Raw genomic sequence first — 18,219 nt, 5'->3', positions numbered from 1 at the left:
GTCCAGATGAACTGATTCACCTTTCTGTGATTTGGTCTAAATACTTTATGTGCAAGTGAATACACCTTGATGTGAGGTATGAATAATAATAATGTAGCAAATTCAGGGGGCAGTCTGGGAGACCGTCGCCAAAGCCGGGACGCGAACCCGTGTCACCCACTCCACAAGCGACAACGTTAACCAGTCGACTAAAGGGTCCGACCTGTTAGTCAAGGGCCAACGTGTCTACTTATTCATGCACGTTACAATACCCCGCTCCTTCGGGAAGTGTGTCCCCGCGCTTCAGCATATCAGCTCCCTCACGCCTCTGGGCGCACGCGCTTCCGATGACCTCGCGGTCTCACCATCCCACTGACTGCTCGACTAAAGGGTCAGACCCCCCAAATTCGCTACAATAATAATAATAACTTTATTCATATAACACTTTTCTAAAACAATGTTACAAAGTGCTTTACAAAGAAATAAAACCAGACAAGGCAAAAATAAGAGTAAGACCAAATAAGTAAGCGTAAAAATAAAAACAGAATAAATAAATAAAAACAAATATCAAGCATTTGTAAAACCTTTAATGGAAATAAAAGTTTTAAGACGAGATTTAAAAGAAGCTAGAGACCTGGTTTGTCTTAGTTCAACAGGAAGAGGTCCACAGTGTGGGGGCTCAAACAGCAAAAGTCCCACCACCCTTTGTGACAAACTGAGACCTGGGAATAACCAGCAGGGCTCCATCTGCAGATCTTAATGGCCGAAGGAGCATATACCAGGTCAGTAAATCATAAATGTATGAAGTAGCAAGACCATTTAAAGCCTCAAAAGTGAGCAATAAAATTTTAAAATCAATTTGAAATATAACAGGGAGCCAGTGTAGGGAGGCAAGCACAACACTCAACGGTAGGAAAAGTGCTCAACAAATAAGGAGCAAAATAATCCAGTGATTCACGTAAATTCTTTATGAGACAGTACAAGCCTGTTTCATGCCATAAGCAATCATCTGCTGTCAATAAAGCTACTCCGGAAAGAACAAATCATTAACTGCCTCGACATGCACATTATGTGCGCAACGTCCAATAGGGAAGGGAGAGGTGCGACATTCAAAAATTCAAAAACACGTGATCGCTAACAGTCCAGTAAGGGAGGGGGGGGGTTAGGTTGCATACAAGGTTAATGGTATTTGTCCACTGGCATAATTTATTTATAATTACAAAATAGGTGCTTATATCTATGTCTGCAACTGCTGGCCAATTCATTCCTGTTATTCAATTTGGACATTTCTGGTTTGCAAATGATAAAATGGTTTTTCAGTTAGACATAGATTGCACATTTTACTACTGGTTGAATATGCTTTGTTCTTAGAGAACAGGATTTGTAATGCATCTTGGTATGGGGGTGTAGCTTCATTGAAGATGGACTCATTAGATGATAATTTTGAGAGTCTTCTATTAATGCTTTCTGGGATGTTCTTCAAGATGGAGGGTGGGTGGTTGCTTTCTCTATGGACATACTGCAGTGTGTTGTTGGGCTTAATGTACGTATGTGCCATCCTTAAGATCCATTGAGATGTCCAGAAAGTCAATTTGTTTTTTGTTTGCTTCAATTGTGATTTTTAGCCTATTTTTTGAGAATATTTTGCATATAGATTTCTTAGTTTGCTTGACCTGTCTTGGTGTTTTGCTACAAATTGCAAGCACATGATCCCTATTCCCCTATTCTACCATCCAATTCCCAACCAGGCTCTCTCCATCTGGCCACCTAATCATCCTCCCATGCAATTCGCTCAATGATTCCTCCCTCTCCCTCTCCACCTCAAGCTGATGTGTGGTGAGCATTCTGGTACAAAATGGATGCCGTGCATCACCCAGGTGGGTGCTACACATTGGTGGTAGTTGAAGTGAGTTACCCCCTTCATTGTGAAGCACTTTCAGTGTCTAGAAACACACTATATAAATGTAATGATTATTATTATTATCATTATTATATGGTCATGCCTCTTTGTAATGTACCAACTGCAGATGGTGGAGCCCTTGCTGATACCAGAATTAACTGCATTACAATAGTCAAGCCAAGAATAGATAAAAGCATGTATACCTTTTTGCAGATCAGTAATCGATAAAAAATGCCTAATTTTGGAGAATAGTTTCAGCTGGAGAAAGCATGACTGAACAACATGTTTGATTTGATTATCAAAACCAAGGTTAGCCTAGAATATTATGCCAACATTCCTAGCAGCCTGCTTAAGACTACCTGACAGACCACCAAGCTTAGTAACAAAAGGGCTGATGGAATTTTCAGGACCAAACAGAATGACCTCAGACTTATCAGAAAATTTTCGGACATCCAGGATTTAATGTCAAAGAGACAAGTTGTGAGATTTGCTAGGGCACTAGGATCTGTGGGTTTTAGTGGCATGTAGGCGGCATGGTGGCGCAGTGGTTAGCGCGGTCACCTCACAGCAAGAAGGTCCTGGGTTCAAGCCCCGCCAGTTTCCTCCCAAAGACATGCAGGTCAGGTGAATCAGCTGTACTAAATTATCCCTAGGTGTGTGTGGGCCTTGTGATGGACTGGTGGCCTGTCCAGGGTGTCTCCCTGCCTGCCGCCCAATGACTGCTGGGATAGGCTCCAGCATCCCGTGACCCACGGCAAGAGACTTATTAATCAGAATCAGAAACAATTTATTGTCATCTCATTCATGTACTTTCATACACAAAAGAGACAAAATTTCGTTTATCCCAGCCCACAGCAGTGCCACACAAAAGACAAAAAACAAATATCCAAAAGAAAACGACACCACCAAAAACATACAAAAACAGAGATAACAAAGCAAAAAGCACAAACAGGCAACAACACAGTCCATTCAGTAAATTACACTGATAGCTGAAAATACCTCCGTGGACAGCTTAGTGGGAGTGACGTCTAAGATGCAGGAGGAGAAGTTCATATTGGAGACTGTACTCTCAAACACTGAAATTGTAATTTGGTGGAAACTGGGTGAAAGAGGCAGAATTAAATTGGGGAATGGAGTGAATGCAAGAGTCTGGCTGGATTTGGGACCTAATATTCTCCACCTTATTTACAAAATGAGTGAGAAATATTTCAGACAACTCAACATCAGGTTCAAAGAGAGAAGTGGAGGCACCATTAATAACAGAATCAATTACCCTGAACAGAACTCGCATCCTGAATGAGGACTGTTAACATGGTCGGTATCAATCATGTGTGAGTGTGGGACTTTGATTTATAAATGAATGTCCGTGACATTCAAGCCCTTGCCAAACGAGTTCACAATGATGATTGAGCCTGCCACCGCCAGGTAAATCTCTCTGTATTTTGCAGTATACCAGTTTTACATCTGTTGCCCCGGGCGACGTTCCCGTGCTACATTCCCATGCTGGCACACCGGAAGTAATGCATAGCGATGCACTTTACGTCAACCAGCAATGATTGCTTTGCCAGAGCTGAACTTCCATGTTCAACAAACTTCCATGGACTTCCATGTCCAAAAAAAAACCAAACCTGAACTTCCATGTGATGAAAGCGTGTACATGCCTCTGATTGGCATGAGAGGAAAAAAAAGCTCTCACAAGAGACATCATACAAGGGAAGACACGTGGCCGCCCCAGGATGAAATATATGAACAATTTAAAGGAATGGACAGGACACTATGGCTGAGACTTCCAGCGCCATAAGAGACAGGGACAGATAGGCAACATCATCAGGCAGGCAGCGCGAGCAGCTACGCCCACAAGGACGACGCTGGATGAGTGAGTGCGTGAGTGCGTGCGTGCGTGAGTGAGTGATTGGCTTGCCTTCAGGGCTTTCTGCTAGAAATCTTCCGGGCTTGGAAGCGATGGCGGAAAAACCTAGGGAGCGTCCAAGAAAAGTTTCTGACGCTCCAGAGAAAAAAAGAAATCCGGCGCTCAGAGGAGGGATTAAAGTTAAAAAGAAGGGAAAAAAAGCGATCGACGGCGAGAGCAAACACTGATAGCAGTCGCTGAAGCTTTTCCTCGTCGGACAGTGCTGAAAGAGACGTAATTAATCTCACCGCCAGAAGGGGGAGACAAACCTTCCGCACTGCACGTTAATGGTTAATGTGAATTTTCTGCAGTTTGCTATCAGTGCGAAAGCTAGTGGCAGGCCTACAAGAGGGACTAAGCTAGTATATCTAGTGGAGTAGGTCACTGTGTCAGTAACAGCCACTCATAGTCTATAAGCCTGTGTGTGTGTGTGTGTGTGTGTGTGTGTGTGTGTGTGTGTGTGTAGGAGAAAAGGGGCAGAGAGAGAATTTAAGCGATGTCGCGTGAGAGTGAGTTAGTTACACAGAGAGATGGGCAGCAGCAGTTTAAATCCTCATAGAAAGGCCATTAAAAGCACCGAACAACAATAACAACCACAGCTACCCAATCAGGACAAACAATGCTGTGAGGCACGAGTGTCTGTCCATTCCCTTGAGCTATATTATTTCTTCCTCCTCCTTTTTTTTTTTTGCTCCTCTTCTCTTTCTCACAAGTCTGCGTTCAAGTCTGTTCTTCTCGCTCTCAATATTCCCTCACCTTCACTCAAGTGTCTCTATTTCTCCCTCGTTCCTCTCTTGGGCCTGTTTCAGAACTGCAACTCTTCCACGCCTCTCTTCCTTGTCACCTTCTCTCTTCTCATCCTTTACTCACTCCCGTCTCCCACCTTCCCACTTCTATTTTCAAATCTTCTCTCGATCTCGGTATTCCCTCTTTAGTTATCCCTCAAATTGTCCTTTTCCTCATCCTCCTCTCCTAATACCTCCCACTCCGCCTTCACATGTTTCTCTATCTTTCTCCCAGGCTTGTTTTCCAATTCCCCCCCCCCTCTCAGTATATCTTTCTCCTCCTCCTATTTCTAACAGATGGTGAATGAGGCCCGCGAGAAAGAACTAGCAGCTTTGTCCCACTGTCTCTGGACCTCAAATCCTGCCTGGGAGAGAAGAATTCAACTTCTCTTGCCCAAAGACAGGCCTAAGTCCAGGGGAGGACTGTGGCCCAGAGACCCCTTGCACTAAGGGTCAGCCAAATCCTCAAGGAAAAGGCCGCCTAACAGCCTGTTTCCTTCTCTGTAGCGGTCGCAATGTGATCTTAGATTAGCTCAACAAAACCACCGCTACCACTCTTTTACGCATGCACACACACACACACACACACACACACACACACACACACACACACACACACACACACACACACACACACACACACACACACACACACACACACAAACAATCAAAGGATACACATAGGACAAAGCTTGCTGGGTCCAAAAAACCCCCACAAAAAAAAAAACACGAGAAAACATGTTTTCAAAAGGAAGAATTAACTTCTTGCCTTTACATTCTAGCGAAGGGTTGGATGAGTATGGACAGTGGATGGTGTCTGTATTGTACATATACACACACACACACACACACACACACCAACTTATTGAGACTGCCCGCTGAGGTCCATCAGGAACAAAAACTCACACCTCAAGAACAGTTTCTTCCCTGTTGCAGTCAGATTAATCATCAGGCCCCCTGCCCCCACCGACAGACTTACTTTTTGCCATTTAATTTTTTTTTGTAGATCAGTGCGTGTGTGTGTGTGTTTGTGTGTGTGTGTGTGTGTGTGTGTGTATGTGTGTGTGTGTGTGTGTGTGTGTATATATATATACACTACCGTTCAAAAGTTTGGGATCACCCAAACAATTTTGTGTTTTCCATGAAAAGTCACACTTATTCACCACCATATGTTGTGAAATGAATAGAAAATAGAGTCAAGACATTGACAAGGTTAGAAATAATGATTTGTATTTGAAATAAGATTTTTTTTACATCAAACTTTGCTTTCGTCAAAGAATCCTCCATTTGCAGCAATTACAGCATTGCAGACCTTTGGCATTCTAGCTGTTAATTTGTTGAGGTAATCTGGAGAAATTGCACCCCACGCTTCCAGAAGCAGCTCCCACAAGTTGGATTGGTTGGATGGGCACTTCTTTGAGCAGATTGAGTTTCTGGAGCATCACATTTGTGGGGTCAATTAAACGCTCAAAATGGCCAGAAAAAGAGAACTTTCATCTGAAACTCGATAGTCTATTCTTGTTCTTAGAAATGAAGGCTATTCCATGCGAGAAATTGCTAAGAAATTGAAGATTTCCTACACCGGTGTGTACTACTCCCTTCAGAGGACAGCACAAACAGGCTCTAACCAGAGTAGAAAAAGAAGTGGGAGGCCGCGTTGCACAACTGAGCAAGAAGATAAGTACATTAGAGTCTCTAGTTTGAGAAACAGACGCCTCACAGGTCCCCAACTGGCATCTTCATTAAATAGTACCTGTTAGAGCCTGTTTGTGCTGTCCTCTGAAGGGAGTAGTACACACCGGTGTAGGAAATCTTCAATTTCTTAGCAATTTCTCGCATGGAATAGCCTTCATTTCTAAGAACAAGAATAGACTGTCGAGTTTCAGATGAAAGTTCTCTTTTTCTGGCCATTTTGAGCGTTTAATTGACCCCACAAATGTGATGCTCCAGAAACTCAATCTGCTCAAAGAAGTGCCCATCCAACCAATCCAACTTGTGGGAGCTGCTTCTGGAAGCGTGGGGTGCAATTTCTCCAGATTACCTCAACAAATTAACAGCTAGAATGCCAAAGGTCTGCAATGCTGTAATTGCTGCAAATGGAGGATTCTTTGACGAAAGCAAAGTTTGATGTAAAAAAAATCTTATTTCAAATACAAATCATTATTTCTAACCTTGTCAATGTCTTGACTCTATTTTCTATTCATTTCACAACATATGGTGGTGAATAAGTGTGACTTTTCATGGAAAACACAAAATTGTTTGGGTGATCCCAAACTTTTGAACGGTAGTGTATATATATATATATATATAGCATTTGTCTCCCGTATTTCCCGGATTACAAGTCACACTATAAGTCACAAAAAAGCACCGTTGCAAGGAAAAAAAACATATATAAGTCACTTCGGTGTATAAGTCGCATTTATATTGAGTCACAAGACTAAACAGTGCATTTTAGTGGCCGTAGTTGAAATGCAGCGCATTTGTCGAACAACATTACATTGGACGAGTCACATACTTGTTTGTATTTTATTTTATTCTCTGCACCAACAACGCCAAGCTAAATTCCTGGTGCATGTAATACACACGGCAATAAAAGCATTTCTGATTCTGATCTCTCTCTTTGTTTCTGTCTCTCCCATACACACAAACACATCCATTGCAATCTCATCGAAAATACCCACGCCCATCACACCATTCCCTCGAGTGAGAGTGAGAAGCTAACTGTTCCTTTTTATAAACACGTTTCTCATGCATCAGGCACCACAATGTTTATGCTATGTGCTATGTGCTCGGTGTGTGTCCATGTGCATGTATGTTATGCTCTCGATTTGTGCGTGTGCAACCATTTTGCGTGTGTATACCCGTGTGTGTTTTAAATGTGTGCCTGCATGTGTACGTGTGTGTATGTGTGCCAGTATGGTGCTATTGAAGTCAGAAAAGTGAATGAGCACTGAGAAAGCTGATAACAGAGTTTGACGGTCAGGCTGAGAGAAACAAAGGGTTAGACAGCTTTGTTTACCTCCGACGCAAGATTACACAATTTCCTTCTTAATTCTCGGCAGGGTCACCTAAAGGGGCTTTGAAGAGGCATCTACATCATAACACAAGCACTGCCTTGTGCTTGAACCACTGTAGTTAATAGAGGTTTTCGATTTGTTGTTTGTGTTGTGTTTTGTTTTTTTCAGCTTTGTGAACGGATCGATGCAAGTCATCCGCTGTGCTGGAAGTTCAAATAAAGGCACTTTTTTGCTCCCTGAAACCACTGACCTTTCCATGTGATACCTACACAGTGGGTAGTCCTGTTGGTTGTACTTCAGAAATATTTTTGTACTTTCAGGTTATTCCCAAAAATTAAAGAGAGCTCGTGTGTGTGTGTGTCCTGAGCTATACAACAATACATTAGCAGCTTACAGAGACCACAAGGGAAAACAATATGCATGGTGTAATGCCAGTTTCCCAATGTCCAAGATTGTAATAGAAGCATTTTATTACAATCTTCTGTCCAAGATTGTAATAAAAGCATTTGTTGTGCTGTCAGTTGTATAAGCTAAAGATACAACGTTACTGCAAACACACTTATCCATGTGTAGTCTCTTATATCTATAATAATTTAGCAAAAAATCATGCCGGATAACAAAAGCTTTGCACTTTACATTATAGGTGAAGCAATTTTCCGACTGCAACGTAAATGTTGCTTCAATTTATGTGCAAACTCCACCCCTACCCCTTCAAGCCCACTATTTTACATGGCCCAAATGCAATAATGGATTTTTTTTTTGTAACTGCAACATGGTGTTACCTTGTCTGATAGAAACAAAAAAAAAAAAAGAAAGAAAAAGAAAAAAGAAGAAGCCATAGCTTGAGTTTTTCATTGCTAAGGATAACAACATCATTGGCCAATTACATTGCACCCAAAAGGGTGACTTATTTGCCATTGGTTACTTTAATCTGGGCCAAGCCATTCTCATGATCATTAGACAATATAGGTAAAATCTTTTTTTAAGCATTTTCTGCTTTAACAGTGAGAGAGAGACAGGGGAGAGAGAGGATGACATGCAGCAAAGGGCAGGGGCCGGATTCGAACACAAGCCGCTACGGTAAGGACTCAGCCTTATGTGGTACACACTTTACCAGGTGTACCACCAGGGTACCCCAATATACTAGCCACATCTGATGTGGATAGAGGCTCAAATGATTAAATTTAGATAAAAATGTCCAGTCATTTGACAATGAAACTTATGTTATAAGATCTCTGTACTTCTGTTTTTTCTGCATGTATTTCAAAGGGGTACGTAAAATTCCGAATACAGGTTGGAATTTTTATCTACTAAGTGGTAGAGGAAAAGTTAAACCTTGTATATCTCCCCCATAACTACCGTCCTATATGAAAATTACATTTGATTTCAAAAATTGTTGAAAAGATATTTGCTAAGCAACTTTTAGAAATAATGGAAGGAAACAATATATTTGACAAATTCCAATCTGGCTTTAGAAAGAACCACAGTACGGAAATAGCTCTACTCAGAGTAACAAATGACATCCTAATGATTGCGGACCCTGGTAATCTCACCATTCTCATTTTACTGGACTTAAGTGCAGCCTTTGATACAGTTGAGCATACAATTCTCCTCAACAGACTCAGGAACTGGGTTGGCCTGGAACTGCACTGAACTGGTTTTCATCTTATTTATCAAATGAGTATTCAAAGTCACTGTTAATAACTTTAGTTCTTCAACTTCTCTCATATCATGTGGGGTCCAACAGGGCTTAGTCCTTGGCCCTATTTTGTTCAGTTTTTATGTGTCACCCCTATGCCATGTTATTCACCATTTTACCACTGTGTCCTACGATTGTTGCGCCAATGACCCCCAGTTGCATACCTCATTTAGCCCTGAAAATGGCAACAATCTGGATTCACTGCATTGCTGCCATTAAGAACTGAATGGCTTCTAACTTCCTGCAACTTAAAACAAGATGAAACTGAAGTCCTGGTTATTGGTTCTGATCATATCTCTAACAGTGCCCCCCCCCAGACCCCTAACACGAAACACGAAATACTCAGCTAAAAAGGTGGGAGTTGTATTTGATCAGTGCCTCAACTTCAATTAGCACATTAAGAGTCTTGTTCAATCCTGTTATTTACAAATAACTTAGAATAATAATTTACACATTTGAAATATTGCCAAAGTCAAACAAATACTCCCCAAAAATATAGCTGAACAACTTATCCACACCCTCATTTTCTCCCGCCTAGACTACTGCAATTCAATATTTACTTGCCTAAATGATGCAGTAGTTGTCCATCTTCAGTTGGTGCAGAATGCAGCAGTAAGACTTCTCACAAACATTTGACATAGGGAACATATTACACCAATCCTGGCCGAATTACACTGGCTTCCCATTCGTTATAGAATTCAATTTAAGATTCTATTGATTACTTTTAAATCCCTACATGGGTGAGCCTCACTAAATTTCAGAACTCAACCCCTTATTCTACACAGAGACCCCTCACATCATGTTGTTAAAAGTTCCACTGTCTAGGCTTAAAACAAGGAGAGATCATTGTTAGGGTTTGCACCCGACCCCAAGAGCACAAACACAGAAGGCACAATATAGCGGGACCAACAGGCTAGTTTATTGAAGAGAAAACTCAGGAAGTCCACTTTCACCAGGAAACGCGAAGTCCACCTTTAAGCCGGGAGCCGTGGAGTCGCCCTTTAATCCGGGAACAGTGGAGTCGGCCCTTAATCCAGGCAGGAGGGGGGGGGGTAAACAGGAGGATACCAAAGGAGAACGGAAAATCACAGCAACGCTGGAGTGAAGAAATCCTCTTCGTAAACGGAAAGCAGCGCACAGGGGAAGGGGAGCAACGAGGAAGGTCCAACAGAGAAATCTCCAGGGAAGATCCAGGTAAGTAAACAAACTTCGATGAGCAGGACAAGCACCAGTACTCTCCCAGGGAACGGCACGAACTGGCAACAAGCTGAGAGTTACACAGCCAGATATAGGGAGGTGATTGCCAACAGGTGAGTGGAGGGGTAACGAGGAAACAGGCATCAGGTGGAGTTGGCAGAGCTCCGGGTACGCTTACACTGCAGAGCGGGTGTGGAGCGGGGAGACGTAACAGTACCCCCCCCTCTACGGGAGCCACCTGGCGACTGACCTGGCGCCCCCGGGTGGGCACGGTAGAAGTCGGCGAGGAGAGAGGGATCCATAATGAGCTTCCGCGAAATCCAACTGCGCTCCTCAGGTCCATAACCTGCCCAGTCCGCGAGATACTGGAACCCGCGGCCGCAGCGCCGGACTTTAAGCAGCCGGCGGACCTTCCATTGAGGATGACCATCTACAAATTCCGGAGGCGGAGGCTCAGGAACCGGGGGCATAAGAGGACTGCTGGAGACGGGCTTAACTCGAGAGACGTGGAAGACAGGATGAATGTGCATGGAGGAAGGCAGCTTCAGCCGAACAGCTGCCGGGCTCAGGACTTTAAAAGGACCAATGAAGCGGGGCGAGAGTTTCTTGTCGGTTGTCTGGAGGGGAACGTCCTTCGTGGACAGCCAGACCCTCTGTCCCTTCTTGTACTCCGGCGCAGGGGTACGTCGCCGGTCAGCCCCTCTGCGAGCGCGCTCCCCAGCCTTGAGCAGTGCTGTCCGGATGGTCCTCCAGACACGCTGACAGCGTCGCAAGTGGAGCTGTACGGAGGGAACGGCCACTTCATCCTGCTGTGGGTCGAACAGGGGAGGTTGATACCCCAGGGATGCCTCGAATGGAGAAAGTCCAGATGCAGAGCTGACCAGGGAATTGGTGGCGTACTCTACCCACGGTAGGTAGTCACTCCAGGTGGAGGGCTTGCTGTTACATACACAACGCAACGCTGTCTCCATGCTCTGGTTTGCCCTCTCGGTCTGACCATTTGTTTGGGGGTGGTAGCCCGAAGACAGACTTACTGTGGCTCCGATGCCTTTACAAAATGCACGCCACACTTGTGAGGTGAACTGAGGACCTCTATCGGAGACTACATCTGATGGCAGGCCATGAAGCCGGAAGACATGTTGCATCAAGAGGTCCGCGGTCTCAGCAGCCGAAGGAAGTTTGGGAAGGGCTATCAGATGGACGCCCTTGCTGAAACGGTCTATGACGGTGAGAACCACAGTGTTTCCCCGAGAAGGTGGTAGTCCGGAAACGAAATCCAAAGCCACGTGAGACCAGGGGCGGCTAGGAATAGGGAGTGGCTGCAACAGACCAGATGGCGCCTGGTGAGAGGCCTTGCTGCGGGCGCAAACAGTGCAGGCCGCTACAAAGCTCTTGACATCCTCCCGCATAGTTGGCCACCAGAAGCGCCGAGCGATGAACGACTGGGTACGACTAACTCCTGGGTGACAGGAGAAACGACTGCTATGACCCCACTGAAGAACTCGAGACCGAACAGCATCTGGGACGAAGAGGCGACGGGGTGGCACGTTACTCGGAGCGGGTTGAGCACGTTGGGCAGTGCGAACAGCCGACTCAAGACCAAAAGTGACCACACCGACCACTCTAGCCGCAGGGAGGATGGGTTCAGGCTCTTCAAACGCGCCTTCCTTCGGGTGTAGCCGAGACAGGATGTCAGCCTTTACGTTGCGTGTCCCAGGACGGTAAGTCAGAACATAGTTGAAACGACTAAGGAAGCCAGCCCACCGAGCCTGACGACTGTTGAGACGTTTGGCTGCCCTCAGGTGAGTCAAGTTCTTGTGGTCCGTCCAGATGAGAAACGGGTGCTCAGCGCCCTCGAGCCAGTGGCGCCATTCCTCCAGAGCAGCCACTACAGCCAGTAACTCCCGGTTTCCAACGTCATAATTCTGCTCGGCCGGCAGAAAAAGGCGCAAGGATGGAGTTTCTGGTCCTCAACCGACCGCTGGGAGAGCACCCCCCCTACGCCTGAATCCGAGGCATCAACCTCTACCACGAATTGTCTCTTGGGGTCAGGATGGAGCAGCACTGGGGCCGAGGTGAACCTTGTCTTGAGGACTTGGAAAGCAGAGCTGGCAGCAGGAGACCAGATGAAGGGTTTGGCTGGGGAGGTCAACGCAGTAAGCGGTTCTGCCAGCTGGCTGTAGTTGCGAATGAATCTCCGGTAGAAATTTGCGAACCCTAGAAAACTCTGCAGCTCCTTACGGTTGGTAGGTTCCGGCCAGTCCACCACTGTCTGGACCTTGCGGGGATCTGCTCTGGTCCGTCCCTTCTCTACGATGAATCCCAAGTAATCCACAGAGGGGGAGTGAAACAGGCACTTCTCCACCTTGACGTAGAGTTGGTTCTGGAGGAGGCGCTCCAGTACCCTGCGAACATGCTGGACGTGTTCCTCAAGAGACTGGGAGAAAATGAGGATGTCGTCCAGGTAAACGACGACAAACACATCCAACATGTCACGGAGTACGTCGTTCATAAACGCCTGAAACACTGCTGGTGCGTTTGTGAGTCCGAACGGCATCACCAAGTACTCATAGTGGCCTCGGGGTGTTTTGAAGGCGGTCTTCCACTCATCGCCTTCCCTGATTCGCACGAGGTGGTAAGCGCTCCTCAGGTCTAGCTTGGTGAAGATGGTCGCCTGTGAGAGAGGCTCAAAAGTCGAACTCATAAGTGGAAGCGGGTACTTGTTCTTAATGGTGATTGCGTTCAGTTGCCGGTAGTCAATACAAGGTCGAAGTCCCCCGTCCTTCTTCTTCACAAAAAAGAACCCTGCAGCAACAGAGGAAGACAAGGGCTTGATGAGACCTGCAGCAAGGGACTCGGTGATGTACTCATCCATGGTCGCCTTCTCAGGGAGTGACAAGTTGTAGAGGCGGCTACTGGGAAGAGTAGCCCCAGGACGGAGATCAATGGCGCAATCATACGGGCGGTGAGGCGGGAGTGACTTAGCACGGGTCTTGCTAAATACCTCACCAAGGTCATGATACACAGGGGGCACGGAGGAGAGATCAGGAGGCAGGGGAGTAGGCGAGCTCAAAGGCGTAGCACTAGGAGCTGCACGAAGGCATTGGGCATGGCAAGTAGAGCCCCATCCAAGGACTGTGCCTGTGGACCAAGAGATGTGGGGTTCATGGTGTCTGAGCCAGGGGCGTCCCAAGATAACTGGATTAAGCGGGGAACGTATGATGTAAAATTGCATTGTCTCTGTGTGGTTACCTGCAACGGTGAGAGTAACGGGGACGGTCCGCTGTGTGATACAGGCTAATCTCCGGTCATCCAAGGCAAACGCATCAATGGGGGTCCCAAGAGACTCAAGGGGAATGTCTCCTGTCTTTTCATGAGTGCCACTGTCTCCAAACCATATAACATAGCTGGTCTTACAACCATCTTGTAAACTTTCCCTTTAACTCTTGCTGGTACCCTTCTGTCGTAAATCACTCCTCACACTCTTCTCCACCCACTCCACCCTGCCTGCACTCTCTTCTTCACCTCTCTTCTGCACTCCCCGTTACTTTGTACAGTTGACCCTAAGTATTTAAACTCATATGCCTTCGTCACCTCTACTCCTTGCATCCTCATCATCACACTGTCCTCCCTCTCATTCACGCATAGTATGTATTCCGTCTCGCTCCTACTGACTTTCATTCCTCTTCTCTCCAGTGCATACATCCACCTCTCCAGGCCCTCCTCAACCTGCACCCTACTCTCGCTACAGATCACAATGTCATCCGCAAACAACATAGTCCACGGAGACTCCTGCCTGAGCTCATCCGTCAAACTGCCCATCACCATTTCAAAAAAGAAAGGGCTCAGACCCGATCCTTGATGTAATCCCACTTCCACCTTGAACTCATCTGTCATTCCAACTGCACACCTCACCATTGTCAACTTCCCTCATACATATCCTGCACCACTCATACATACTTCTCTGCAACTCTCGATTTCCTCATACAATACCACACCTCCTCTCTCGGCACCCTGTCGTATGCTTTCTCTAAATCCGCAGACACAATGTAACTCCTTCTGGCTTTCTCGCCACTTCTCAATCAACATTCTCAAAGCAAACATCACATCTGTAGTGCTCTTTCATGGCATGAAACCATACTGCTGCTTGCTAATCGTCACCTCTCCTCTTAACCTAGCTTCTATTACTCTTTCCCATATCTTCGTGCTGTGGCTGATCAACTTTATACCTCTGTCGCTGCTACAGTTCTGCACATCACCCTTGTTCTTGAAAATCGGTATCAGTATGCTTCTTCTCCACTCCTCAGGCATCCTCTCACTTTCCAAGATTGTGTTAAACAATATAGTTAAAAACTCCACTGCCATCTCTCCTAAACTTCTCCATGCCTCCACAGGTATGTCATTGAAAAACGAAGAAAAACATTACTAACACGAGTGAGATGAAAACAGTTGAATGTCCCACAATTTGCTAATGTAAATGATACGCAATTGTTCAGTACACTTTTGAAAGTTCAGCTGTGATGTCCCAGTCATTTTTGTAGAAGTTGCAGCTAAGACCCCGCTGTATGGTACTGTATTTTGTGAAGCACCTTGTAACTCTGGTTTTGAAGGGTGGTATATAAAGAAAGCTGCCAGCCAACTGTTATCAAGAACAAAACTCAAAGCACAAATGAATGAATGATACATATATATGACACATACATTCATTTTCCTCATCCACTGTGCTGTACATTCAGAGCAGGACTGTTGGTCTATGGTTCTTGGTTATGGTTAAACTGAAAAGCTGGGATCAATGTTCAGCGAAGTCTCCTGGTTAGGCTTGTGCCAACTGGTGATCGAATTGTATATTGACGATTGAAGGGATGATCAAAGACTGGTTTTTTCTACACTGATATTAAGGCAATTTTAACCAACTTACTATCAGAACTAAGATGCAATACAATAATCTCTGAAATCTGCAGCCTATTGTGCATTTAGAGATATTTCTGGTGGAACAGCATGTCTGCCCGCTGAGCCCCATGAATCAGCACGAGTGATGGGTGAATTTAAAATCCTTAATTACAAACCAGCTTGCCATCTCTTTTCCATGGATCTGACACCCCGCATCTCCATTCTCCATAAGCCTGTTCACCAAAACTTTGTTCTGCGTGCCGTATGAGTAGTTAACGTTACGGATATGATTCGGATTGTGATACTGAAGATAAGACACAGGTAGTCCCCGGGTTACAAACACCCAACATATGAACTCCCGTACTTATGAACCTACCTCCGTAAAGCCTATTATTTAAAAAAAATCGAGTTACACACAATGGTTCGTACTAACGAATGGATGAACTACTTTGCATGACGCGCGATGCTCAAAACACTGCGTGTTTTAGGTGGCCCGAGGGAGAACAACGCCACGCCGTTGTCACCATTTTAAGCCGGATCACGTAAACAATGTTGTGTATGTTGTGTTTTCACTTAAATTTTTCATGTGTTTACCCTTATAATCATGGCTTCAAACATAAATCTGATGCAAGGGATGATGATGCATCGAAGAAAAGGTTTCACCAAGTATGCCAACGCCGTTCCTACTGCTGATCAGAAGGCAAAGACAGTAGCCAAGATCCTGCGGAACAGTTTCTTTGTCCACTACGGCATGCCTGAACGACTTCACAGCGATCAGGGTCGCGACTTTGAGTCCGCTCTCATCAAAGACCTTTGCTAACTGTTGGGGATAAAGAAGACAAGAACAACCCCTTACCATCCCCGAGGCAATCCCGTTGAGAGGTTCAACCGAACACTTCTGGAGATGCTGGGAAATCTCCAGGAAGAGAACAAAGTCAAATGGCGTGATTTTGTGCAGCCCTTGGTTCACTCGTACAACTGCACCAAAAATGATGCAACTGGATTCTCTCCTTACCAGTTAATGTTTGGGAGACAGCCAAACCTCCCCGTTGATGTGGCATTCGGGCTCAATCCAGAAGGACTGAAGAAAGTCACTCACATGGACTATGTGAAAAAATTGAGAGATAGTCTGCAAGAAAACTGCAAGCTTGCCATTGAACACAGTGAAAAGACTGCTCAGCGCAACAAGCAGACATACGACCTCAAAGTCAGAGAGTCTATCCTTGAAGAAGGAGACCGTGTCCTCGTCAAGAATGTCCCAATACGGGGTAAACACAAGATGGCAGACAGATGGAGCTGTACTGTGTACAAAGTTGTGAGTAGGATTCACGATTCCCCTGTCTACATTGTAGCTCCAGTAACCTCTGACGGTCCAGAGAGAACACTGCACCGAGAATGGCTGATACCCTGTGGTTTTCAAGCTCCATCCATTCGAGATGAAGTGGATAAGGTAATAGAAAAGAGAGGAAAAATTCAAACTCATCAGAAAAGCGAAGTACCTCAAGAGGGAGGTGAACCAGAAAAACAGTGGGAACGTGAAGAGGAAATGGAGCACTACTGCCCACAGATTACTTAGGAGAATATCACATTTCTGACAACCATTGTCCATGAAATCCCTCGAGCAGAAGTCAACCCAACTAGGGAGGATGACAAAGATGCAATGAGCACTGAATAGCCAAATCTGAATCCAGAGGCTGATGCATTCCAGATCATGGGAAACCTGGAAGGGAATAATCCTGAGGAAAAAGGAAGGAGACCTACCTGTGGAAAGAAATTTACCGGTTGAAGGAGACATACCTGTTGATGATGATCCAGAAGTCCAAGATGAAAGTCCAAGATGAATTTGAAAGAGAAAACACAGCTGTAGCAAGTGAAGGAAATATAGAAGAGGAAAAAGATGATGACAAAGAGGAAGTGATGATGGAAGAGGAATCTGGGATGAAAGAACAAGGTGAAATTGAACCTAAAGCTGGTGAAGACAATCCTGTTCAGGAAGAAACAGAAGTTTCAGAGCTCAGAAGGTGAAAAAGACAAAGAGCCGAGCCTGACAGACTAACATAGAAATCACTTGGCAATCCTCTAGTCTTAGTCATGCACTCAATTCTGAACAGTCTTGACCAAGTTTTTACACAAATGCTTGTTTTACTCCTACCCCTGATATTAGTCAACTTACGCCTGTATAAAAGTTACACATGCAGGGACGCATGCGGATTCAGGAGTGGAGGATGTAATCCCCGTGATTTGCATAAAACAGTGAGTCTGTCACAACATAGCGTTAACGCCAACATAGTTCCCTGTTCTTATCAGTAGAGTGCGTATACTAGCTACAGATCGCTCTTTTTTCTTTCTTTTTCTTTGATTAATGCAGGCGACCAGAGCAGAGATATCCCTGTGGTGAAATCATTATTGGGCTAATAACTTTCTCTGAAGTTCATGAACAAGTACTACATTTTGGATTTTACACTACTCTTACCTACTCTTGAGAACCAACATTTGACCGACGAGCATCATCTCTTTCTTTGTAATTTACCAAGCAAAGCCCCGGTGAGTTTAACACTGAGTCATGTTGCTAATAGCTTAGCTTAGTTTATTATGCTAGCTAATTTCACTCCATGGTATATTTATTTTGCGGCTATGTGCAACATTATGTATCTTTGTTAAGTATGTTAGAGACTCTCAAAACCAATTGGAGACAGACTGATGGTGTGTGTTGGATTTAATGTTTGATTTCATGATTTATTCTTTAAAACATATAGTAACGAATGTTGCTGTGTTGTATTGAAAGCCTTATGCTAGGCGCTAAGGTACGTTGAGTTAGTTCATCTACAGTTTTGTGCATTCTG

General features: G+C 44.9%; 1 protein-coding gene across 1 annotated transcript in view; it reads right to left on the bottom strand.

Moving 5' to 3' along the window:
- LOC130115761 (F-BAR and double SH3 domains protein 2-like) overlaps positions 1 to 18,219 on the bottom strand; it is a 129,890-nt gene that overhangs the window by 54,449 nt on the left and 57,222 nt on the right. The window lies entirely within an intron of this gene.

The sequence above is a fragment of the Lampris incognitus genome, chromosome 7 (assembly GCF_029633865.1).
Source record: "Lampris incognitus isolate fLamInc1 chromosome 7, fLamInc1.hap2, whole genome shotgun sequence".
NCBI classification, from domain to species: domain Eukaryota; kingdom Metazoa; phylum Chordata; class Actinopteri; order Lampriformes; family Lampridae; genus Lampris; species Lampris incognitus.
Note: the sequence above shows the minus strand (reverse complement) of the source record. Positions and strands in the feature narration are given on the sequence as shown.